The sequence below is a fragment of the Ictidomys tridecemlineatus genome (genome assembly GCF_052094955.1).
Source record: "Ictidomys tridecemlineatus isolate mIctTri1 chromosome 12 unlocalized genomic scaffold, mIctTri1.hap1 SUPER_12_unloc_1, whole genome shotgun sequence".
In the NCBI taxonomy this organism is placed as follows: Eukaryota; Metazoa; Chordata; class Mammalia; order Rodentia; family Sciuridae; genus Ictidomys; species Ictidomys tridecemlineatus.
Genome location: NW_027520959.1, coordinates 448,292 through 473,340, shown reverse-complemented (window position 1 = coordinate 473,340; position 25,049 = coordinate 448,292).

The following is a 25,049-nucleotide window of genomic DNA, read 5'->3' as shown; positions in this document are numbered from 1 at the left end:
TGCAGCCCTCAGAAGCCTTTGTAAATCCACACCTGTGGCATCTTACCTGGATCACAGTGTCCAGCCCCTACTGTCCTAGGACTATTTTATTTTCTGAATATGAAATTACCTGTTTGTCTTGTGCTCTCAAGTTGGTGTCTGCACCAGAGGAGGGATCATTTTCTGTTCTCTACAGAATCCTTCTGGTGATGATAGCAATAGAAATATCTTCATCAGGAATAGAGAAGGGACTCCAGGAAGCCTCCTTGGGACCAAACTCTGACCCTGTGAGGTGCAATAATAATAAGCAACCAGTAGGTGTCAGAAGAGACCACAATTTGCAAAGAGACCCTTGCTCTTTGAAATAGTAGGTAAGTAATAGCGTGATACTGTTCCTTACCTACCGGAAAGATCTCCAGGCTTAAATAGGGGACTCTGTGTGGAGAGGAGCATGTGGAGGACTTGCCTGGGGGCTGAGGTGTGGACAAAGCTCTCTGTGTTGGTTCTCTGAGACTAAATGCCCTGCTCTGACTTTGCACCCCTATATCTAGTCACTAAGGCCACTTCTTTATTGTTAGTTAAACTGCCCCCATTCATATGTTGATGTCTCATCTCATTGTTTTTATGTTTGCAGAAGTAGTCTATAAGAAGGGATGGAAGTTAAACAAGGTCATCCAGATGAGGCTGATCCCACAGGAACTGTATTGTTCTGAATAGACATCCAGGGAGCTCTCTGTCCATGGAGCTTTCTCCATCCCTCTAAGGCCACAAGGAGAAGCCTGTGAGGACAGGAAGGGAGCCCTAGGAAGAGAGCCTACAACAGAAGTGTCATCTGCCGCCCCTTGACTTTGGACCTTCAGGCTGCAGAAAATTAATAAGACACACCTTTATTATCTGAGCCACTAAGACCAGGGAGATGTTTCTCCCTATGACAGTCCCTGAATATTACTTCAGTATCTCAACCTTCTCTGAGCAGGAGCAGCCTCAGGACAAACCTCATGCACATGGACCTGCCGGGCTTCTCTCTCTCCTGCTCCTCTGACCTGAGGAAGGAGGACCCTCATACTCAGTCTGTGACATGTGATGTTTTTTTTCAGATGATGTTGTCCACCTGTTTTGTCTCTGATCACAGTCACAGCACATGGAGTGAACACGTGCTTGCTGTTGATACTTTAGGGTCTTCATGTTACTTCTGATTAGAGGCTAGTGAATCCTAAAATGGACCACGTCGCTAGTTTCCCTTCTTCTGTTGTAGAAGAGAGGATCTCTATCCTCTCTAGGGTCTGCCTGAGGACCAACAGGGTCCCAGTCTGGCAGAGGCACAAACCAGGCCTGGCTCCCAGCTCCTGCTGGCTCTCGCTGACATGGCCATGGTGCCTGGTGCATCTGGACTGATGCTACTCTGCCAATTGCTGTTCTGTTTTTAGGGCATGTGCCTCCTCTGTTACATGTAAGACATCAATCTCACTTCAGCTTCTGCTCCACCAGGAGGCTGCTGAGGGTCTCAGACCATCCCAGGAGGCAGACTAGGGACAGCTCTGACAGCCCCCTTCTCCATCCCTCTCTCCATGTGGCTCTGGGCAAATGATCCATCCTGTGAATGTCCCTCATCTGTTAATTGAATACTAAAGATTCCAAGGATGACTGCAGCTGGACCAAACCATAGACCATGAGATATACACACAAATTGGAGAAAATCATAGTGCTTTTTTTATGCACTCTTGAATATCTTAGAATGAAGACATTGCATAAGATATACCTAGTCAGTTTTCATTCTTAACTGAAAGTGCTTAGGGTCACCTTATTCTCTTGAGCCTGCCCCTGCTCTAGGCCAAGCCTCTTCGGGGGCACCACTAAGGCCTATGTAAACCCATTACAACTCCGAAGCATCTCTCAGGACCCAAGTTCATTTGCCATGAGTGGATTCATCAAAAAAACAGGAGTCATGTCCCCAGGACTCCACAGAAGGCAGAATCCTTGCTTTGGCCATGCCAGCCACAGTCACTGACCTCCCCATGATTCTTTGCTCTCTGTCTCTCCTGAACATCCACATGCCCCAGCCTCCTAATCATTCCAATCAGAGTGGAGTTAAGCCTTCTCTACTACTGCTTGCTTTCCAAATAACTGTCTCATTTCTAGCTATTGTGTGATGTTTTATAGAAAATACCCTGGGACACACATAAAAGTCTCACCTAAGGTTGACCCTGAGCCTGGAAGAACCAAAATCTTCAAACCAACAGAACCTTAGACCCAGGACTTTGATTTCAGCCCCCTAAGATTAAGAGCTGGAGTGCTGACTATGAAACCAGAACACAGAAAAAAGTAATAAAAACTTTCAAAGATACAACTACATCCAATCAAGACCACCCAGGACATCATTGACTTCCCATAACCCTTAGAAGCCCACTTCACTGGCCAGAAGGAGATATAGGTGTAAGTTGTCCTCCTGTCTCTGTGTGGGTTGATCTGCAGTGAAGTCCATCCCTTTGTTACAACCCCAGGCCACGGTGTGTACATGCCTGTCTTCTCCACCTTTGGGGCAGCAAGCTCTGGCTTGATATCATACACACAGTGGGAAGATGTGCATTTGTTCCACCAGAGAAGCCTCTATCTATCCACTATGTGCAGCATTAGAAAGTCAATGAGATACAAATGACCTCAGCCCCTTCAGTCTGGGTTTTGTAAGCCCTATTTGTGTCAGCCAATTAGGGCTGTCATAACACAGGTTCAAAAAGCTGTTGCCTTAGAACAGCAGACAATTGCTCAGGATTTTGGAGTACAGAAGGCTGGGTCTCTTTCCATGAGACAGGCCCAGGGCACTAGTGGAAGGACTCCTGCACCAGCCTTCACTGTCTTCACTTTCTGGAGGCTACAGCTCCCCTGGCTGAGCCCCCACATCTCCACAGTGACTATGTCCCTGTTTCCATGGCCTCCCCTCTTCCATGTTAGATCTCCTGCTCTCTTATGAGAACACCCTCAGGGCCCATCTAGTTAATTCTGAATTATCTCCCTATGTGAATATCCTCCATCACATCTGCCAGGAACATTTCATATGAGGCAGGCCAGCATAGGAGAGGACCTGCACTGGTGGACCACACTAAGAGACCTGAATGGTGAAAAACCAATTCTCCATGTACTAAAACAACTGTGTCTCCCTCCCTGCACCTTCAGCTTCTCTCCTTCATGGTCACCAGTGACCTCACTTCTCCAAGGGTCTCTGCACCCTGGAGGGGCTCACACAGGAAGATTTGCTGAATAGCCTGCCCTGTCACTATTTCCATGCAGAGGACAGACAACCAGGATGGCCCTCCACCATGGGGGAGATGTGATCTTTCAGAGGAGACTCTTGGGTTGTTTCTACCTGGACCTTGAATTGTCTTCAAGGCTGAGTGGCCCTCAGGACTCAGGGAGGGAGCAGGTGACCTCTGGCTAAAATGGGACCCACCTCATGGGTGGCACATATGTTTTGGGCCAAGTGATGTCACTACAGTTCCAAAGTATAAAAAGAATACAATGTTGGCTGTATTTTCCTTAGTTAATTTCTTGAAGTAATTTGAAATGCTTTCAGAGTTAAATAAGAATCAGATTTCTAGTCCCATGTTATCTCATCAGATGGAGGAAATTCTTAATATAGCAATATAATATCCAAAGGCTCTGGTCTGGAACTAAAAAATCCAGCACTTGTCCACTGGTCCCTCCTGAGTCCTCAGCTATCCTGGGGATGGTTGAAGATCTATGCTCCCTCTTAGTTCTTCTTTTATTCCACTAAAGGTGAAGTTCAGGGATGCACTGGACTGTCTGCTCACAGAGTCCAGTGATGAAGAAGGTCAGTGGGCCCAGTCCTCCTGGGACACATAGTTGCTAGGCTTCTGTCAGCTTGGCATCTACTTTAGAAACCAGAGCTGCCCCTCACTGTCATGGCAGCAGAGTGGATAGGGACTTCTCTGCAGGTGTCTGGCTGGCTCTGGGTAACCTCACTCTATTTTCTGGAGAGGTGCCTGGGAGCTGGCAGCACCTTTGTCCCACTCAGTGTAGCTTCAAAGGGACCAGAGGCTCATGCATCCCCTGGCTACCTCTATAGAGCCGCAGGTGGAGAGAGCCTGCCAGTTCCTGGGAATCCTGGAGAGTAGCTCTGCCTCAGGCCATCAGGTATGCAAATGAACTCCATGGCCCACTGTGCCTAGGGTGTTTTAACCCCTGGATTTGAGTGCCAATTCCAGAGCAGGTGGACTTATAACAGGTGCCCAGCCCCCCTGCCTTGTCCTTGGGTCCAGAGCAGCAGGTTCTGTAGACACTGCAGGATGAGCCTCCTGGTTAAGCTCCTCTGCATCCTGATGGTGGGGTTTCAGGGTAAGCACATTCTGGTGGGAGACATTAAGCTTGGAATTTAGCTGTTGGCCTAAAGATACTGTTTGTCAGTGTGCTTTGGAAATTTTTGATGTGATATGACGAGTTGCTTTTACAACTGAGAATCCAAGGCCGAGTCTCAGGGTGACAGATAGGCAGAGGCAGGGAGCTGTGAACCTGTCTTGGGCCTCTTTGAAGATGGGGGACTGTTTTTCTAACAGTCTTTTGAGAGAAGCAACTCAGAGTGCACCCTGGATGCTGTGTCTTTGCAGGCTGCAGGGGAAAGATCACCCTGACTCAATCCCCAGAGACCCTGGCAGCCTCTCAAGGTGACTTTGTCTATATCACCTGTAGAAGCATCATGGAAGTAGGTACCTCCATGGCCTGGTACTGACAGAGACTACAGGAGGCTCCCAGGCTGCTCATTTTGGGGGCATCTTCCAGGGCTGCTGGAACCCCTTCCTGGATCTGGGCATGTGGCTCTGGTTTTGACTTCTCCCTGTCCATCCATGGAGTGGAAACAGAAGATGCTGAGGTGTTTTACTGTCAGCAGCACTTCAGCCAGCCTCTCACAGTGACTGAGCCCAAGTAGAAATGTACCCTATGTGCTCCAGTCCCTGCCCTGGTTCAGACACCTGCTCCCTGTAGGAGGCGCAGCCTGAGATGTGTGAAGAGCCCTTTCTGAGCTCTGCAGGTTCTCAGAGCTGTGCTTTCTGATCTGCTGAAGCAGGGGCAGGGGATAGTGTGCAACTCACAGTTTACCCCAGGGGAGAGTGCTGAGGGACTTATGGCTGAAGGCTTTCATCATCGATCACTTCATAATTGAGCCCCTGACCCTCAGACTGAGTGAGTGATGGTTCATTTCTTCCTGAGAGGCTGTGGCATGGTGCTGAGACCTCTGCAGCTGTGCCTGGTTGCTGCATGCAGCTCTCCACAGCAGCTTAGATGAGCAGGAGCCTCATGCTGGCTTCATCTACTTGCCTCACAGTTGGAGTTGTCTTTCAGCCAGGGTTTCTGGGTCCTCCTCTTAATGACAAGCCAATTGGAGGATTCATGGGTGATGGTTTTTGTTTGTTTTATTTTGTTTTCTGTCAATGTTCCTGAGCTCTTCTGCACATCACCAGAGACAGAGCACTCCTCCCCACAAGAAATAGCTGCTCACAGTCCTTGGCTAGATCCCTGCTGTGCCAGGGCCAGGCTTTCCACAGGTGTGGTGGTGAGTGTGGCTGTGAGCTGGGTGCTTCTTCTGCAGATGGTCTCTGTATCTCCAGTGGACAGCCTCAGTTTTCACATTCCAAGCATAGAAGGTGATTGGTGCAGCAGGGTCAGCCCTGGGTTCTTGGGCAGTGCAGCCTTCATGTATTCTACAGGTCAAACAAGTCCAGAGTTTTGGGGTGCTCCAATCTCTTCAATTTTTGGTAGTTTAAAAATCCTCAATACTTTCTTTGGGTGGGGTGTATGGGGAATGGAACTCAGGGGCACTCAACCACTAAGCCATATCCCCCACCCTGTTTTGTATTTTACTTAGACACAGGGTCTCACTGAATTGCCTAGTGCCTCACTTTTACTGAGGCTGGCTTAAAACTTACAATCCTCCTGCCTCAACCCCCAGAGCAGCTGAGATCTCAGGCAAGGAAAAAATACTTGCCCTCTGTGATAGGCAACAAGAATAATTGTTATTTAAAATATTTGAGGGGCTGGGTATGTAGCTGGGTGGTAGAACACTTGCTGGCATGCAAGAAGCCCTGAGTTCAATCCCAACAGTGCAATATTTTAAATATTTCACAAAAGCAACAGTGAAGCCATCGAATTCTGAGATATTCTTTAACAGATGATTTCTTTTTCTCCTTCTTTCCCTTTTTTCCTGAAGTTTTATGGAATGGCCCCTGGGCCTGTCATGCACTAGGTAAGACTTCTGCCATTGAGCCCTTTAGGGGAGAGTTTCAATTACTGACTCCATCTTCTTTTTTTATTGCTCTATTCAGATTGTCTGTTTCTCCATGACTTAGTCTTGTTGGTTGGTTCTGCTAAAACTTTATCCATTTTTTTTAGGTTATTCTTTTTATTGGCAGAAAACTGTTCATTCTATTCTCTTATGATCCTTTGAATTGCTTTTACTAGATCTAAATTTTCTTTTATTTCTAATTTCATTTGAGACTCTTTTTAATTGAGTCTAGTGAAAAATTGCCAATTATATCTATCTTTTCCTAAAACCAATATTTAATTTTGCTTCTTTTCTATTGTTGTTCTCAGCTCTCTATTTTACTCTGATGTTTTTAACGTCTGTTCTTCATGGTAACACTGGGCTTAGCTGGTCCATCTGTTCCTCCTCCCCGGGTGTAAAGCCAGCTGTTTGGACATCTCTCCTTTTTCAATGAAGGCAGCTACTGCTATAAACCTTTGTCTTTGAACAGCCTTTGATCCACCCCATAGGCTCGGGTGTGTTGTTATTATTCTCATTTGTCTCAGCACAGAAACTTTTATTTCATTTCTTCTTTGGCCATTTGGTTCTTCAGGCCCATATTTTAAAATCTGCACCCATTTCTGATTTTGCCACAATTCTTCTGTACTGAGCTCTCGTTTTATGGCATTGTGTCAGGAGAAGACACTTGGTGATTTCAGTCTTTTTAAGTAGCCATGACATGTTCAGTTGTCTAACATATGCTCAAGAGAATGGTCCATGTTTAATTGAAAAGAATTTGTGTTCTGTTGCTGTTGGAAATGAAGTCTGGTAGATGTCCATTCAGTCTTTTTGTCTACAATGGTGGTTTCTCTCTATTCACTGCTGAATGTAGGAGACTCATGTGCTCTGATATGATTGTGTTGCTGTCTTCATTTCCCTGCAAATCAAATAATGTTTGCTTTCCATAATTATGTTCTCCAATGTTGGGTGCATATACACTTATATTTCCAGCTTCTTGATGAACTGGCTCTGGGGTCCTCTGTAATGACCTTTCCCTTAATTCCCTGTTCAGTTGTGTGCTGATGTCTAGTGTACCTGCTGGGACTGCAGTGGTCCTTGCTCTCTTCTGGTTTCTGAAAACTGCTTTTTGAGAAGAGTAGCTACTGGAAAGTGCATTTTAACCAAAATAATGATGATCCTCAAAAACTCCAGTGAGTTCAAGTTGTATAAATTAGTGTAACTGAACATAATACTGTGTTACAGTACAAAAGCCCAACCATATTGATAGATGATGTAAAATATTTGTTAATTTTTACAAGTATTAATAACTTTTAGTTATGAAATATTTCATTATTTGGAGGCAGGAGAATCAGAAGGCAGAGGGACCACAGAGTTGCACTGTGAGGACAGAAAAGGAGTGGTGTTAATAAGCATCCAAGAACTTTCTCAGGCAAAGAAAACACACTTTAATATGACAGTGCTAGCAGAGAAATGGTTAAAAATGATATATAAAACAAGAAAAAGTTAAAATCAAAATTCATTAATCTCTCAAACAAGGGATCACACTGGCCATGAAAATGTGCTCCAATAATGTGTGTCTATTCTGGTGCACAGCACCCCCAAGAGTTATGCTATGGATTTACTCTAAAAAATACCCCTGCCAAGGGCTTCTAGTGTCTCCTCTAAGCCATATGACAACACAGAGACACTTTTTTAGTCATTTCTAAAAGATTATATTCCACAGGATTTTGGGAAAAGGATCACATGTTCATATTAAGGATTAAGACATAAGATCAAGTAGCTTCTTTTGTTTACTCTTTCTTAAAAGGAGGATGTCTCATTCTAACTACAAAATCTTACACAAATGAGAACCAGAATAATTAGAAAAGTTTTTCTCTCACAAGGCCAAGAAACTCCTCTGAGACTGGATTTGGGCGCCAGCAGGATCTGAGCCCCCAGAACACCAGCTCTGCAGCTGCCGGGCCAGGTCTTCCCAACGTGTGCTGATCTGCAAGTTTCCCCAGAGCCCATTTATGCTTCTCAAAGTCCTTGTGAACAGGCCTCTTGGTGAACCTGGGCAATAGGAGCCTCAGGCAGGGCCCGTCTAACCATGGGTGACCTGGCCACACTCTTCTGCCTTCTGCTGTTCTGGCATTCAGGAGATGGGGGGTGCACAGGGGACAATATGAGCTGATGGAGTTCTCTCCTCCTAGTGTGAGAGTCTCCCAGGGTTGTTTTCACATCTGACTCACAGTGCTCTAAGGTTAGGGGACCAGGACAGCCAGGTCTACTGAAGGAAATGGAGTGGGACACATTTGACAACAGGAATGTTGTTTCTTCCTTCCCAGCTTCCAGTGGGACCCCGGGGGCTGATGCAGTCACCAGACTCTCTGTCTGTTTCCAGGAGAGAGCACCTCCATCATCTGCAATGCCAATGAGAGCATCAGCAATTCTCTAACCTGGTACCAGTAGAAACCAGGCCAGGTTCCCAAGATTCTCATCTATGAAGCTGATAAGTGATGATCTGGCATCCCAGATGGCTTTGCTGGTGTACAGTCTCACACAAAATTCACTCTCAAAATCAGCAGAGTAGAGGCTGAGGATGCTGCCAGCTCTGACTGCTATCAGGACTCTGTAGTCCTTCCCACACAGTCACAGCCCCATGCACAAATCCTCCTCCTAGGGATAGTACAAAGAGGCAACATGGTGTCACCTGCTGCCCTCTGCCATTGGGCATGCTTAGAGGCACAGTGTCTGGTGGAAAGTACTAGCTGGGCTCATGGTAAAGGCCTGAAAGGGACTTCAGAATTCTGAAAGCAGGCTGTCCCATTACCACTACAATGAAGGACACTGACCAGCAGCGCACACTCCACAGCTTTTGGCCAGGGACTGAGATTTGGAGATTGCTGGGTGTTGAAACCACACTAAGGGCCCACATTTCTAGTGACCTACCTCTAGTAATCCTGTACAGATTTGGCTTTGGAGGTTCTCAGAGATCAGCTTGCATCCTGTGTTTGCAGGAGGAGATGGAAACTGACTCTGAGGCTCTGGCTACATAACTCTCACTCATGCCTTCATTTAAAGCCAGATGCAGTTAAATCCAGAAAAGCAAACGTGCTGCCAGTAAGTGAATGTAAAGTGACCAGCTGGGTGAATATGAACTTCCTGCACCACTTAGCCACTGTCCCATGGGTAATACAGGTGTCCCAGCCCCTCACAGGACCTCCCTGCTTTTTCCACTCACCTACCTATCTCCACTTCCCATCAAAACAGGTCAGATCTCCTGGAACTTCCTGTCAGTGGACCTCCTGGATCTTCCTTTTGGCATGTTACTTCTTTTTATCAACAGGTTCTTGAAATTCACCTGTGTAGTGGGTGAGTTTCCAATTGGATCTTTTTCACTGAGGATAGTTCCCTATTATATATGAACATGTTGGTCATTCCTCATGTTAATGATTTGGCTTAGTTCTGACACTTTTGGTAAATTTTTAGGGACATTCTGTCAAGATCTCTTTTAGAAGTATGTATTCACTTCTCTTGGGTATAATCTTAGGAATGGGAGTGGTGAGTTAGAGAGTTGGTTGGCACAGTTTAGCTTCAGTGAAAACTAAAATAAAATAGTGATATGTTTCCTAAAATAGTGAGCATGTTTGAAATCTCCCAAACTGCACCATGCTCAAAAGTTCAGCTTTTTCCCAATAATATTTGCTAGTGTTAGACTTTGTGAATTGTGTCCATATTGGTAGATCTTGTAATCGTATTGTGGTTAACATATATATATTTTGATGAGGAATGATATTGAGTAATTTTGCAGATGTGTTTTCTTTAGCCATTTAAGTATTTTTTAGAATGGTTAGTGATGAAATCAAAACATAAGACATTTATGCTTTTCTCCATTTTCAGTAGTTATTTTTACATCTTGAAAATTATGTTTTGTCAGTGTATAATCCAGGATTCTCCAAGAAATAGAATACATGTGCATGCACACATACACACACACACACACACACACACACACACACACACACGAGCATACACATAGACGTTCATGTACATATAAGAATATATATCTCAATCTATCAATCATCTATCTATATAGTTTAGAATGTTACATTGGGTCACATCACGTAGGCTGAAATTTTCCCCAGTGGCTGTTTTCAAGTAGCAAAACCATGGAAACAGGTAGTTTCTTGATTCAAGAATCTGGAAGTCTCAGAAGGAGAAAATACAATATGCTCCCATGTTTGAGTCCTTAGGTCCGAAGGCCCCCAAGGGTGCTTTGGTGGTGGGTTAAGTTCACATTCAAAAGCAGAGAATCTTGAAGTTTGATGCCTGCAGCAAACAGTGGTCATTTGGAGTGGTGCACATGGTAAAGAGGGGAGATGGAAAGAGATAAGTGAGATCTTCTCCTACTTTTGTTTTTTTCATTCAGGCTGTGTTTTCTCCACTCACTTTCCTGAACCACCTGCCAATCATTTCTTGGAACACCTTCATGCTTGGAACACATATCCGGAAGTGTGCTTTACCTATGCATTAATCATTCTTCAATCCATTCAGGTGACACATTTTTTGACAAACACAATTAGTAAGTAATATGCACTGGGATATCTTCTCCAAGTCCATCACTTGGTAATTGGGTTTCTATGTTTCAATTTTAAAACATTTTATTGACAAGCAAAGTCAAACCTTTGTATTCAGGGTTTCTGCATAATTGGATTCAATCAATCATAGATTAAATATAGAACTGAATTTATACCAATATTTTCTTGATATTAGCCTCTAAACAATATAGTGGAACCATTATTTATATAAAGAGATGATTTAAAGTGTATGGCATATGAAATTATCTACATCAGAATAATTAGTCCATCAGCTTTAAATTCACCTTCCAGTCTCAAGACATGTATAAAATGTGGACTTCTTTGCCAGAGAGAAACACAAGTCACCTCTATTCCTTTTCCAATAGTCTACTTTCTCTGAATACTCATGAGCCCAGCCTTTATAGTGCACAGTACTATCAGCATTCTGGTATTTTGAGCTTTCAGCAGAATCACACAGTAAACTCTGCTCACAACAATCTAACGTTTTTTCCAACTTACATCTCTAAAATTTTCAAATTTATGCCCACAAGTTCCACATATTTTCAAAGAATCTGAAACACTTGACCAGGTTAGTCACAAAAATGACCCCCATTTTTGGTACCAATTTTTTTCAACCTAAAAATTTTATTGCTGTGACCAAAACACCAGACAAGACAACATAGAAGAGGACACGTTTATTTTGACTTGTGGATTCAGAGGATTCAGTCCATAGATTGCTGACTCCATGGGGCTGGGCCAAATTTGGGGCAGAACATATTGTTGTAATGGTGTGGAGGAGGACAACATCTCAGGACATGGCAACAAGGAGCAGGGGTAGCACCTCTAACCAGGGAAAAAAACACAACGTCAAAAGTTACATCTTCAGAGACCTGCTTCCTCCAGCCACACCTTACCTACCTACAGTTACCACCATTTAATCCACACACATGGGTTTATCCACTGACTAGGCTAAGGCTCTCCTAACCTCACAATTTTACCTCTAAACTTTCTTTCATTATCTCACATATGTGCTTTTGGGGGACACTTCATATTTAAATTGTAACAATGAAATTGAGCACCTTCAAGTATGTGTTGATTACTTGCACATCTTCTTTGAAAAATGTTTGCTGAGGTCATTGGTCCATTTTTATTTATTTATTTATTGATTGATTGATTCATTTTTGCTGTTGAGTTGTGTGAACATCTTATATATCTTGGATATTAACTCAATTGGGTTTATTTTGTTTGCAAGTATCATCTCTCATTCTCTAAATTTCCTCTTCCTCTTATTATCTCTTTTGCTGTACAGAAGTTTTTAGTCCCCTTGTCAATAATTGCTATTGTTTCCTGTGCTTTTGTTGTAATATCTGGGAAGTCACTGATACACCAATGTCAAAGATCTTTCCTTATATGTTTTCTTTTAGGTTATACAGTTTCAAATCTTATATTTACATCTTTAGTCCAATTGAGTTCAATTCTGTATGTAGTGTTGCTCTAGGCTCCAGATTCATTCTTTGCTTGTGTGTGTGTGTGTATTTTTCCTAACACTATTTATTTATCAGACTTCCTTTCCCTATGTGTGTTCTCAGTGCTTTTATAAAGACTGATGTGTGGGCTTATTTCTGGGTTCTCAGTTTAGTGCCACGGGTCTATGTATCAGGCTGATTTCCCAGCACATTGGATTTTCATTCCTCCACTATTGCGGTACAGTTTGAAATCAGGAAGTGGGATCTGGAAAGACATTGCTTCCAGATTCTTCTTCTTTCTTGAGATTGCTTTGGCTCTTTAGGGTCTGTTGTTACTCCACACAACATTAAAAATACCTTTGGGCTTTGTATAAGAATTGCATTGAATCTCTATATCACATGGTGTAGTTTGGGCATCTTTCAATTCACCAACAAGGGATAGACAATTATTATTATTTTCTAATTTTTTTGTAGATGAACACACTATCTTTCTTTATTTGTTTATATGGTGCTAAGGATTGAACCCAGTGCCTCACACGTGTGAGGGAGGTGCTCTGCCACTGAGCTTCAGTTATTTTTGTTTTTGATAATTTCTTTAATGAGTTGTAATTAAGTCTAATGTATCAATGTTCTCCTGTGATGGTTCTATACACATGTTTTATGTTTAAAACATTACCTGCTTTAGGCTGGACATCATCCTCAGCTTTCCCTAGAAGCTGCATTAATTTAGATCTTACCTGTGGACTGTGGTCCTCTGTTAATTTACAGTTTTATTGACAGGATATGTGTGAGAACGTTTTTCTAAATTCCATTTAATTTTATTTTCATATCCAACTTCTCTTTGCAGATTTTTGGAAAAAGTGAAAATCAATTTTTATATCACTGTTTACTACTTTGTTTGAAATCAGGTGACACTGTACATATGGGTCCTTATGGACTCTCAGGGTTTTGTTGTTGTTTGTATATCCATTGTAATTGTCCCTAGAGTGCACTCTTATTGAAGATTTATAAGCCTGTCCTTTCTTTCTTTCTTTTTTTTCTGCTGTGCTGGGGAACAAACCCAGGCACTCTATATTCTAGGCAAATATTCTTAAATGTTCTATCACTGAGCTATATTCCTAATAATAGGTTTCAAAATAGGAGATTATTAACATTTTTCTCCTTTAAATTTTCTGTGGTCACACCAGGTACTTTAAATTTCCTTATAAATTCTATCATAGGTTCATCAATTTCAGTGAGTCATTTGTACATTTTGATTTGAATGGAGTGTGTATGTGTGTTTGTGTGTGTGTGTCTAAATTTTGGGTTAAATGCAACCTTAATATCATCAAGTTTTCTAGTTTATGAACATGATAAAGTCTAAAGTCTTTATTTATACAAATCTTCTTTAATGCACAACACCTACTGTATGCACTGACAATGAATCCAGAGACATTGCAAAATTACTACATGTAGAAGTTTTAAGTTAGATCTTTAAGAATATGTACAAATTTTGTTATTATTATATAAATATTTTTTTCTTTCATTCAAAATGTGTGTCTTTTATATCTTTGTGTGTCTTGGTGAGTTTGGTATGACCTCCAGTGTAATGAAAGTGAAAAAATGGACCCTTTAAAGATAAATCTAAAAGATAAATATTGAATATTGACTCACTGATCACGATGTTAGTTGACACTTTATCAGGAGTGTAAACAGAGCCTTCCACAATTGTTAAGGGGAGCACCTGAGAGTCTGTTGATGGGTGTGTTGTGCTTCCCCATAACTCTGTAAACTTTCTGGGTTAGGAGAGACTTAGCCTAGTCAGTGGTTAAACTCATGCATGTGTATTGAACGGTGGCACCTGTAGGTAGGTCAGGTGTGCAGCTTATAAACCAACAACATCTTCCTTGTAGTTGTGGCTTCAATCTACAAAGTTCAGGCCTTTCAACAGCATCTAACACAGAAACCGTGGGGCTCTGGATTCTGTTGTTGTGGTCACCATGGTGAAAATGCTCATTATCATCCTAAGAAGACTAATTCAGCAGGAACCTACTGCTCCTATTTCAGGGTTTCTAGATCAAGTTCCTGGGATTGTATATAAATAAAATGAAACTTATTTGGATGTAGTTCATTGCTGGCCTAGCATGTGGGAGACTCTGTAAAGATAACCAGAACAGACAAAGTAACAAAATCAACCTTAAAATCACACATTTAACCAAAAGTCAAGATATATCTTTGTGCAGACACACACTCATACTAGAGATGCAGAGTAAACACAGACATACTCACATAATTTATCTTCTAAATATTTTATATGTGACATATAATATTCCTTTCATTCATTTCTAAGCAAATTGGACTGTGGCTGAGATGAAGCTCTTGTGGGTCTTTGCTGGCACTCCTCTCAGGTCCAGCAGGGTCTCTGCCTAGGACATTGAGCTCAGCATAGAGTGTAGCCACCCCACAGGGCCAGGCCCAGCACTGACTCCTGGTTTCTGAACCTCCCTGGCAATGGCCTCTCAGCTTGCCTCAGCCCAGGATGTGGAGCACCTTCCTTTACTAGACCTGTTGCCCACAGCCTGAGGGCAGGGCCTCTGCTTTCCCAGGTCCTCAATCCCACTGCCCAAAATAGCTGCACCCTCATAGCCCAGGGCCAGAACCTGCAGCTCTGGGACAGCCCCACCTGAGCTCAGCCTGGCTGAGCCCCTGCCCAGCCTCTCCCATCTACAGCTATGGGCCAGGTTACATGGGCAATGACCACACAGACTCCATTTTACCCTGAGACTCTACCTCCTGTAAGAAGTGCTTCTCCCATGGGAACCCTGGCCTCTGTGCCCATCCACAGGGGCTGGCACAGCAGTTTGGCAGCACAAAATGGTGATTCTCATACAATATAAAGTTATTCTCTCTGTGTTTCTCATGTTTCCTGGGCCATGTGTCCTGTCAGAGAATGCTCGTCTAGATGTTGGTGACCATTCTTTAACCTGTGCTCAACTAGAGTGATTTTGACCCACTTCTCTTCTGTTTATGATTTTAGATCCTGTTATGTTTTTTTGTGGTTGTGAACCAGCATCAGCCACGTGTGATTAATGTACTGCCATTCTTTACTTATGGTATAAAAAATGGACTCAAACCCTGGAGCGGGTCCAAGGGTATAGACTTGTGTCTTCCCCTTTGCCCCCAGCTCATGAAAACATGTCCTGTCTCCTGCTTTCATATCAATGGATTGATTTATTGTGATCTCACCATGACACTACTACATAAGAAAGTCCTTCCTTCATCTAAAGCTCACTACACATTTAAACAATTGCCCACCTGCAGGTTGTCACCTTGCTAAGGAGAAACTTGACCTGAATGTACTTTTCCCAACCCCACAGTAAATATTTCATTGTAGTCTCTTTTCCCTAAGGCACTTAGCACAATCACAAGGGTATTTAAAATAGGGTGAAGCTTTTAAATCTTCCCACTTTTTCTTTAATTTACTGATCACCAGCTCTGTCCTGTTGTTTGGGGTAGGAACAGGTGAGCCCTCCCAGACCAGGGCAGGATGAAGTATCACGGGACAACTGATCATTCCAGAAATGATGGGTAAGTGAGGAAGAGAAGGGCTGGGGCTCTCACTTAGAGGTAGAGAACTGTGCAACATGCACCAGGCCTTGGTTCAGTCATCAGCATCAAAGGGGGAAACTAAAGGGAAAAAAAGAAAGAAAAGAAAAAAAAAAGATTGTGGACAGTTATTGAGAATACTTTTTGATAAGTCTAAAGAAGAACAACAGTGAGACATTTTACTTGCTTTATTTCTGGAAAAGTTACAAGAGGACCTGATGGAGGACATAATGTTTAAAGACACTGCTGCCCTCTTGAGGTCATGAGGCATTACTAGGACTTATAAACACGTATGGTAATACTGGTAAAGCAGAATTATGTACAGAATCTGGATCTTTACTGTGTTTACTAAGATGCTGACCATGCCCTAATTCTCCAAACTTTAATCTCTAAAGTTTGTAAAATCTCTATTGTTTATAAAATTATTCTTACTTCTCCTAAAAGATAGTTAAGTTGAAGAGTCTGCTGGCCTAAGACATGCTGGTCTGGAGAAGATGGGCATCATGATGGGTGTGAGTGTGCTCTTTGGGACTCTGGGGCAGGAAGGCTTGGGTCCTAGTGTGGGTCCCCCGCCTCTTACCCATGCTGTGCCAATGTTCAGAAACCCCAAATACCTCTGTGAGTTTTTACATCTTTCCCTCACACTTCCTTATTTCTGTTTTTACTTACAAAGCATAAACTATCCCCTTGATTCTGTAATGCTTCTTTGTCCTCCTCCAAGGTTCAACAACAGAGAACTGTGCTTAAGACACAAGGACAGCCTGTCCTGCACCAGAAAATGACTACAAATCACCACTCACAGCTCAGGGGGCTGAATCTGTTCTGTGGCTCCAGGGAACCATGTCCCCCCGCCAAGAAATTCTGAGCTGCCCTGGTCTGAACTGGAACACCTTGAAACACTGAACCTGTGTTGATTGACCAGTAGGAGCCTGCTCTGCAGCTGTGCCCAATCTGCCCAGCCCTGCTGATTTTCATGTGCCCACAGCACAGCTCACTGCCCTGAAAACTATTTTTTTTTAGGGGAAAAGTTTATTTTTTTTAATTTTTATTGTTGGTTGTTCAAAACATTACATAGTTCTTGACATATCATATTTCACACTTTGATTCAAGTGGGTTATAAACTCCCATTTTGACCCCGTATACAGATTGCAGCATCACATTGGTTACAAATCCACTGTTTTACATATTGCTTTACTAGTGTCTGTTGTATTCTGCTGCCTTTCCTATTCTCTACTATCCCCCATGCCCTCCCCTCCAATCTTCTCTTTCTACCCTATCTACTGTAATTCATTTCTCCCCCTTGTTTTTCCCCCTTTCCCCTCACTTCCTCTTGTATGTAATTTTGTATAACCATGAGGGTCTCCTTCCATTTCCATGCAATTTCCCTTCCCTCTTCCTTTCCCTCCCACCTCTCATCCCTGTTTAATGTTAATCTTCTTCTCATGCTCTTCCTCCCAACTGTTCTTAGTTACTCTCCTTATATCAAAGAAGACATTTGGCATTTGTTATTTAGGGATTGGCTACCTTCACTTAGCATAATCTGCTCTAATGCCATCCATATCCCTGCAAATTCTATGATTTTGTCATTTTTTTATTCAGAGTAATACTCCATTGAGTATAAATGCCACATTTTTTTTTATCCATTCTCTATTGAAGGGCATCTAGGTTGGTTCCACAGTCTTGCTATTGTGAATTGTGCTGCTATGAACATCGATGTAGCAGTGTCTCTGTAGTATGCTCTTTTTAGGTCTTTAGGGAATAGACCGAGAAGGGGAATAGCTGGGTGGTTCCATTCCCAGCTTTCGAAGAAATCTCCATACTGCTTTCCAAATTGGCTGCACCAATTTGCAGTCCCACCAGCAATGTACAAGTGTACCCTTTACCCCACATCCTTGCCAGCATTCGTTGTTGTTTGACTTCAGAATGGCTGCCAATCTTACTGGAGTGAGATGGTATTTAGGGTGGTTTTGATTTGCATTTCTCTGACTGCTAGAGATGGTGAGCATTTTTTCATGTACTTGTTGATTGGTTGTATGTCCTGCTCTGAGAAGCGTCTGTTCAGGTCCTTGGCCCATTTGTTTATTGGGTTATTAGTTTTCTTATTGTTTAATTTTTTGAGTTCTTTGTATGCTCTGGATATTAGGGCTCTATCTGAAGTGTGAGGAGTAAAGATTTGTTCCCAGGATGTAGGCTCCCTATTTACCTCTCTTATTGTTTCTTTTGCTGAGAAAAAACTTTTTAGTTTGTGTAAGTCCCATTTTTTGATTCTAGTTATTAACTCTTTTGCTACAGGTGTCCTATTGAGGAATTTGGAGCCCGACTCCACAGTACGTAGATCGTAGCCAACTTTTTCTTCTATCAGACGCAGTGTCTCTGATTTGATATCAAGCTCTTTGATCCATTTTGATTTAACTTTTGTGCATGGCGAGAGAAAGGGATTCAGTTTCATTTTGTTGCATATGGATTTCCAGTTTTCCAAGCACCGTTTGTTGAAGATGCTATCCTTTCTCCATTTCATGTTTTTAGCCCCTTTATCTAATATAAGATAGTTGTAGTTTTGTGGATTGGTTTCTGTGTCCTATATTCTGTACCATTGGTCCACCCGCCTGTTTTGATACCAGTACCATGCTGTTTTTGTTACTATTGCTCTGTAGTATAGTTTGAGATCAGGTATCGCTATACCTCCTGATTCACACTTCCTCCTTAGAGTTGTTTTTGCTATTCTGGGTCTTTCATTTTTCCATATGAATTTCATGATTGCTATATCTATTTCTACAAGAAATGCCATTGGGATTTTGATTGGCATTGCATTAAACCTATAGAGAACTTTTGGTAATATCGCCATTTTGATGATGTTATCAAAATGCCTATCCATGAACAGGGTATATTTTTCCATCTTCTAAGATCTTCTTCTATTTCTTTCTTTAGGGTTCTGTAGTTTTCATTGTATAAGTCTTTCACCTTTTTTGTTAGGTTGATTCCCAAGTATTTTATATTTTTTTGACGATATTGTGAATAAAGTGGTTGTCCTCATTTCCATTTCAGAGGATTTTTTGCTGATATACAGGAATGCCTTTGATTTATGTGTGTTGATATTATATCCTGCCACTTTGCTGAATTCATTTATTAGCTCTAATAGTTTCTTTGTAGACCCTTTTGGGTCTGCTAGGTATAGAATCATGTCAACTGCAAATAGTGACAGTTTATATTCTTCTTTTCCTATTTTTATGCCTTTAATATCTTTCATCTGTCTAATTGCTCTTGCCAGTATTTCGAGAACTATGTTGAACAGAAGTGCTGAGAGAGGGCATCCCTGTCTTGTTCCATATTTGAAAGGGAATGCCTTCAATTTTTCTCCATTGAGAATGATGGTAGCCTGAGGCTTAGCATAGATCACTTTTACAATATTGAAGTATCTTCCTTTTATCCCTAGTTTTTCTAAAATTTTGAACATAAAGGGATGCTGTACTTTGTTGAATGCTTTTTCTGCATCTATCAAGATGATCATATGGTTCTTATCTTTAAGTCTATTGATGTGGTGAATAACATTTATTGAGTTCCGTATATTGAACCAGCCTTGCATCCCAGGGATGAATCCTACTTGATCATGGTACACAATTTTTTTGATATGTTTTTGAATCGGATTCACCAGAATTTTATTGAGGATTTTTGCATCTAGGTTCATTAGAGATATTGGTCTGTAGTTTTCTTTCTTTGAAGTGTCTTTGTCTGGTTTAGGAATCAGGGTGATGTTGGCCTCAAAGAATGAATTTGGAAGTTCTCCCTCTTTTTCTATTTCCTGAAATAGCTTGAAAAGTATTGGTATTAGTTTCTCTTTAAAGGTTTTGTAAAACTCTGCTGTATACCCATCCAGTCCTGGGCTTTTCTTAGTTGGTAGTCTTTTGATGGTTTCTTCTATTTCCTCAATTGATATTGGTCTGTTTAGGTTGTCTATATCCTTTTGACTCAATCTGGGCAGATCATATAACTTAAAAAATTTATTGATGCCTTCACTATCTTCTATTTTATTGGAGTATAAGGATTCAAAATAATTTCTGATTATCTTCTGTATTTCTGAAGTGTCTGTTGTGATATTGCCTTTTTCATCCCGTATGCTAGCAATTTGTGTTCTCTCTCTTCTTCTCTTCATTAGCAAGGCTAAGGGTCTGTCTATTTTATTTATTTTTTCAAAGAACCAACTTTTAGTTTTGTTAATTTTTTCAATTGTTTCTTTTGTTTTGATTTTATTAATTTCAGCTCTGATTTTAATTATTTCTTGCTTTCTACTTCTTTTGCTGTTGTTTTGCTCTTCTTTTTCTAGGATTTTGAGATGAAGTATGAGATTATTCATTTGTTGTTTTTTTTATTTTTTTAAGGAATGAATTCCAAGCAATGAATTTTCCTCTTAGAACTGCTTTCATTGTGTCCCATAGATTCTGATATGTTATGTCTGTGTTTTCATTTATCTCTAAGAATTTTTTAATTTCCTCCTTGATGTCTTCTATAACTCATTGATCATTCAGTAACCTATTGTTCATTCTCCAAGTGATGCATGATTTTTTTTCCTTCTTTTATCATTGATTTTAAGTTTCATTCCATTATGATCAGATAAGATGCATGGTATTATCTCTACTCTTTTATACTGGCTAAGAGTTGCCCTGTGACATAATATATGAAGATTTTTGAGAAGGATCCATGTGCTGCTGAGAAAAAAAAGTGTAACTGCTTGATGTTGGGTGGTATATTCTATATATGTCTATAAAGTCTAGGTTATTAATTGTGTTATTGAGTTCTATAGTTTCCTTATTCAATTTTTGTTTGGAAGATCTGGCCAGTGGTGAGAGAGGTGTGTTGAAGTCTCCCATGATTATTGTATGGTTGTCTATTAGACTCTTGAACTTGAGAAGATTTTGTTTTATGAATATAGCTGCACCATTGTTTGGGGCATATATATTTATGATTGTTATGTCTTGTTGGTGTATGGTTCCCTTGAGCAGTATGTAGTGTCCTTCTTTATCCCTTTTGATTAACTTTGGCTCTAAATCTATTTTATTTGATATGAGTATGGACACTCCTGCTTGTTTCCAAAGTACATATGAGTGATATGATTTTTCCTAACCTTTCACCTTCAGTCTATGTATGTCTTTTTCTATCAAATGAGTCTCCTGTAGGCAGAATATTGTTGGGCATTGTTTTGTGACCCATTCTACTAGCCTGAGTCTCTTAATTGGTTAGTTTAAGGCATTAACATTTAGGGTTATTATTGAGATATGGGTTGTTCTTCCAGCCATATTTGTTTATTTATGTTACTGAACATGGTTTGTTTTTCATCTTTGATTATTTTTCCCCCTCTACTGTTCTACCTCCCACTGTTGGTTTTCATTGTTATTTTCCTTTTCCTCCTCCTGTAATGTTTTGCCGAGAATGTTTTGAAGAGATGGTTTTCTAGCTGCAAATTCTTTTAATGTTTTTTTATCATGGAAGGTTTTTAATTTCATCTTCCATCCTGAAGCTTAATTTTGCTGGATACACAATTCTTGGTTGGAACCCATTTTCTTTCAGTGTTTGAAATATGTTATTCCAGAATCTTCTAGCTTTCAGAGTCTGTGTTGAAAGATCAGCTGTTATCCTGATTGGTTTACCGCTAAATGTAATCTGCTTCCTTTCTCTTGTAGCTTTTAAAATTCTCTCCTTATTCTGTATGTTGGGCATCTTCATTATAATGTGTCTAGGTGTGGATCTCTTATGATTGTGCACATTCGGCGTCATGTAGGCTTTTAGGATTTGGGATTCTGTCTCATTCTTCACGTCTGGGAAGTTTTCTCATATTATTTTATTGAATAGATTGCTCATTCCTTTGGTTTGGATCTCTATACCCTCCTGTATCCCAATGACTCCTAAGTTTGGTCTCTTTATGTTATCCCATATTTCTTGGATGTTCTGCTCATTGTTTCTTAACACTCTTGCTAAGCTGTCTATGTTCTTTTCAAGTTGAAATACTTTGCCTTCATTGTCTAATGTTCTATCTTCTAAGTGTTCTACTCTGCTGGTAGTATTCTCAGTTGAGTTTTTAAGTTGGTTTATTGCTTCCTGCATTTCTAGGACTTCTGTTTGTTTGTTTTTTATAAACTCTATCACTCTGTATAGTTGATCTTTTGCTTTTTGGGTTTGTTTATGTAATTCATTTTCTAAGTGATCTTTCATTATCTGATTTTGCTGTCTAATGTCTTCCTTTAGACTCCAGATGATCTGAAACATGTATATCCTGAATTCTTTATCTGACATTCAATCTGCTGCAGATATTACCTCTTCTAATGTTGAGTTAACCTGCATTGCTTGTGGTCCTTTCTTTCCTTGTCTTTTCATACTGCTCGCCTTTCTTTCTGCTTGGTGAAACTGTTGTGTTATTGACTTTTCCCCCTGTATATGTATATTATTCTTATATAGTTGCAAAGTCTCCCTTGAAGGCATGGGCGGCGGCTCTGCCCCTTCTCCAATTGGGACAATGTGCCTACCCCACCAGCAAGTCGCTGGGCCTGATATGTCTGTCAGTTGCAGGTCTGTCTACCTTGCAGGCGCGGGGGGCGGCTCTGCCCCTCTGCGGGTTTCTGGGCCTGTTCTGCCAGTGGGTTGCAGGTCTGCCTACCTTGCAGGTGCTGAGGTGGCTTTTCCCCTCCGCAGGCCGCTGGGCCTGTTCTGTTGGTGGTCGCAGGTCTGCCTACCTAGCAGGCAAGGGCAGCAGCTCTGTTTCTCCCCCAACCAGGGCTATGTATCTACCACGCTGTCGAGCTTCTGGGCCTGTTCTGCCAGTGAGTCGCAGGTCCGCCTACCTAGCAGGCGCTGCGGTGGCTTTTCCCCTGCCCTGTTTGCTGGGCCTGTTTTGCAGGTGAGTCGCAGGTCCACCCACCTTGCAGGCACTGGGGTGGCTCTTTCCCTATGAAGGCTGCTGGGCCTGTTCTGCTGGTGAGTCACAGGTCCGCCTACATAGCAGGCGCTGGGGAGGCTTTTCCTCTGTGCTTTTTGCTGGGCCTGTTCTGCCGGTGAGTCGCAGGTCCACCTACTTAGCAGGCGCTAGGGCAGGTCTTTTGAAAACTTCTTAAGAGGCTGCTCCCATCTTGTGCAGGAGTCAGTCCCAATCAGGACACAGCATGGCCATGAGGACCTCTGCTCAGCTCCTGGGATCATGCTACTCTTCCTCCCAGGTAAGGAGAAACAGTACTGGGGATTTACTAATTACAGTGTTGTCAGTGCTGCCTGGCTACTCAGGAAAGTTTTCTTGCAACATTACTACTTACAAGGATATTTGTTTTTGTTTTCATTGTGACATCACAAGGACCCAGTCTCCATCATCCTTGTCTGTGTCTCATAGAGAGAGTAACCATCACCAGCAGGGCCAGTAAGGGCATTAGCAATGGTTTACACTGGTATCAGCAGAAACCAGGACAAGCTCCTAAGCTCCTCATTTATGGTACAAACACTTTGCAATCTGGGGTCCCCTCGAGGTTCATTGGCAGTTTATCTGGGACAGATTTTACTCTCACCATCAGCAGCCTGGAGCCTGAAGATGCTGCCACTTATTACTGTCAACAGAGTTGGGATTACCCTCCCACAGTGACACAGGCCATGACAAAAACCTCCCAGAAAGCAGAAATGTGAAGCTGGGCTGCCCCAGCTGCTCCTCCTGCTGCCTCCACCTGCTGAGGACACTGCTTAGAGGCACGAGGATATAAAGAGCACTAGGGGTTTTGGTAAAAGGGCTCAGGAAGCTCCCATCAACCCTCATTCTCTTTCATTCAGAGGAGGGACATTTACTTGGTGCTCATGGTTTCAATGTTCAGTCCATGGTCGGCCACTCCACTGCCCTGGGCCTGAGGTAGACCAGGGCATCTTGGCTGCTCCAGGCACTGTGTTTTTTCTGAGTTATTTCTGGATTTGGGGTGTGTCTGCCTTGACCTTGTCTAATGCTTATACTGGACTATGTCCCTCCATGGCCTGAGTCAGGGATTCCCTGGGAGACTGGAGATAGCACTGGGGAAATCCAGGGGTCACCTCTCACTGTGCCTTTGAAAAGAGCAGGGGCCACTTCAGTGTCATTGACAGCTTCCTTTGATTGAATGTCACACCCAAGAGTAAAACAAACAAAAGTCTACAGACAAAATTTTTTAAAAAAATGAATAAATAAACTGAGATTGGGTCATTCAAAATGTCTCTGATTGGAAATAATGACATTTCAAGTGGATACAAATCAGCTGGTCTCAAATCAGCAGGAGGCTCTCAGTCACCCACATGGCCCAACACAAAGACCCATTAGCCACCCTCCCAGCCTTTCCAGTGAGGTTCCTGCAGGTGCCATCAGCCAGGGCTCACATGGCTTCTGAAGTTTCTGAGCATCCAGCCACCAGGTGGAATGACCACTGATGGGCCCTTATCTACCCCCTGTGGGTACCAGGTCAAGGACTGTGGAGGCTTATTTGGGATCACACACTGTACTGTGGGGAGTATAGATGCTCCCTTCCTAGGCCTCAGAGACTGAATTTAGTGCAGTTTGTAAGTAAGCATTTGAATCTTCCTGTCATCAACAGGTTGAGCCTTCATAAAATACAGGAAACATCTGAAATACAGAGATATGGAGGCCCCCCTCCCTCCACCATCCCTGCAGGCCCACCCTGGCCCTATGAGGCATTTTAATGTAAGCTCAGATCTGAACTGAGTACTTGAGACCATTTCTATCTACAAACATCACTCTGTCTTCCTGATGTGTCCGAAAGACCCTGCAGATGACCAAGGAAAAAAAATGGTCATTGTTTATTGACCCAAAACTCTGGAGCCTCTAGTTTCTCTAATATTTGGGAAAAAAAAAGAAAAAATATATAATATGAAGTGGATCACCTGCCTCTCCAGAGACTCTTGGAAAAATCACCACATGCTGCAACATGCTCCAGATGTGGTCAGTGGCCAGGCTTCATCCCACCTGGAAACCAGTCCACTTACCCTGAAAACCAAGGACATTTTGGAATTAAAGTTCAGGGAGGGAAGGCATAGATTGTTCACAGTGAGATGACAAACATTGTGGATAAAATGGTGAAATGACACAGATAGAAACAATCTTCAGGATAAGTGGGCATTCCTGGGGATACACTTGCTGCTGTGCATTAAGAGGAATTCACAGACAGAAGCTTCACAGTCATT